The 2201-nt window shown below is 41.4% G+C and overlaps 1 long non-coding RNA gene across 2 annotated transcripts in view; it reads left to right on the top strand.

Moving 5' to 3' along the window:
* The window catches only part of LOC109296791, a 37227-nt gene that overhangs the window by 5438 nt on the left and 29588 nt on the right, over positions 1–2201 (top strand). For both annotated transcript variants that reach the window (XR_002097056.1, XR_002097055.1), the window contains exon 2: positions 1431–1558. This is a non-coding gene — a long non-coding RNA (uncharacterized LOC109296791). The remainder of the gene's footprint in view (positions 1–1430; positions 1559–2201) is intronic.

Here is a 2201-nt window from a genome sequence, read left to right as displayed (position 1 = left end):
TATTATCTTTAATCATGTCCTCCTCTCCTTCCCTCCCCCCACAATCATTCAGTATATTTTAGTTTTACTTTGTTGACTAAGGGAATCTTGTGATATTTTGTATCCCAGGTACATTACTTAGAACAATGGGGAACAAGCAGCCTGTCAAAGTTGTGTTTTCCATTGGGTCATCCCTTTGCAAACACCATTAGTAGTTATTTAGATTTGTCAACAGACCTAGAGGATGCTTTTGTCTTTTTCTCTTTAACAGTCTGCCTTGCAAATGTTATTGTCTATGGTATCAGGAAACTCTTGTTTACAAGCAAAGACTATCTTCTATAACCTCCTTTTAATACCATTAGGATAAGTTTGCAGGATTTTGCTGAACTTAAGTTGCATCTGCACTGGGAAATTGGTAACCTGTACCTGGGGTCAGTTTACTCGCATGTTCCAAAGGTAGAACTTTGATTTTTTGCCTCTTATCTAATCTTACCAACACCAGCTTTTGATATTGAGGTGACAAAAGATATCTGAGCCACCACAGATTCCAACATTGCGCTAGTGGTAGAGCTACATGCACCAGGAATTAGAGGTCTTTCTTTGTGTGGTTAAGGCCACAATGTAACTGATTTTAATACATTTCCTTTAAACATCAGAATTCATTTTTGTGGTATTTTGTGATAAGCTTTGCCATTAATCGTTATTGCTAGTAAGCACTACTTAATGGTCTAATATGGGACTTTCTTCACCATCAACACTGGTAGCAAAAATGATTCACTGGTATAATGTCCATTTCTGGACCTAAATTTCTCTAATATTTACATACGCTTTGACTGATAAGATCCACATCTTTTCACTTCCATTTTTCTAAATCAATATCAAGTGTGGAATGGTGTTTTTTCTTCTTTGGAAACAGTGCATCAGGGTAGACTGCTATTCGTTTGCTACTGTAACTCTTCGTCTGCTCCATCTGTTGTTATTGCAATGCAATGGGATTCCTTTGTGGCAGGCTCTGTACAAATTATACAAGGTGCTTTCCCTGAAAAAAACCAACTGTAGTTAGTCAGAAGTCTGATGGACCATTTTTCCATTGGGAGACTATTGAAACTGAAATGCTTTGTTAAATGTCATCTCATTTTGGAGAAAATGAGCATGGAATAAAGTTCAGACAAAGTTGTGCTGTTCCTCCTGATATTTTCCAAATGAAACACTTTACTTTTTCATTTAGTTTTATTTTGATTATTTTTAGTTTGAAGAACAGTATAGTTGCATAATTAAAAAGCAAAATCAAATTGAACATGTCAAAATGAAAAGTGTGAACTGATCTGAAACAGTTAATTTCAGAACTTTATCAGGGCTTTATTTCCAGGCCTAAATTACAATTACAAATGATAATGTCTCAAAATAATCCAAATAGTAATTTCCATTTTCCACACTGCTCTGCTTAACAGGCCAAATAGAGAAGACAGACAAGAATGAGAAAAAGGAGTAGAACAGACACAAAGAACAAACAATATAATATTCTTTCAGATGTTATCTTAGTTCCATTGATTCACTGCCATATTTGGATCTAGAAATAGTTAGTAGGCCTGTGCTAATTGGCTAGTATTCGCTTTGGACTTGGATTCAGCCGATTCAGGGGACAGTGATTCAATTCGGTGATTTGAATCACTGTCCTGAATCGATTCAGCTGAATCTGATTCGGAGATTAGGCTGCTGCCAAATTGGCCAGATCTCTAAATTGGACAGGCACCATCCCCCACCCACTCTCCCAGCACATTCAATGGCTGCCCAGGCCCTTAAAAAAAAAAAAAAAAAGACCCAGACTCACTGCCTGCCAGGTGGGGGGGAAGCGATCCCCACTGCACCCCACTGCCCTGCGCTATGGGGAGGGGCTCTGCAATGAGCCCTCAGAAGTCCCAAGGCTGCTGCAGCAGCCAGTAAGTGGGAGCTATTTTTTTTTAAAGAGCCAAGAGCGCTGGGCAGCCATGGGGGGGGTGGGCCTGGGAGAGCAGGCATGGGCCACGGGGCTCGTGGCAGAGCCCCCACACAGTGTGGAATAGTGGGGTGCAGTGGGGATCACCCCCTCACATGGCAGCAGCCGGTGAGTGGGGACTCTTTTTTTTTTTTTTTTAAAGAGCTGGGAGCTGCTGCCAGGTGGGACAGCCATGCGGGGGGGCTGGGAGAGTGGGTGGGGATCAGGGGGTGCTCAGGGGAGCTGG

Source organism: Gavialis gangeticus, unplaced genomic scaffold, assembly GCF_001723915.1.
Source record: "Gavialis gangeticus isolate Ggan-Ray unplaced genomic scaffold, GavGan_comp1, whole genome shotgun sequence".
In the NCBI taxonomy this organism is placed as follows: domain Eukaryota; kingdom Metazoa; phylum Chordata; order Crocodylia; family Gavialidae; genus Gavialis; species Gavialis gangeticus.
This window is presented reverse-complemented; position numbering and strand designations above follow the sequence as displayed.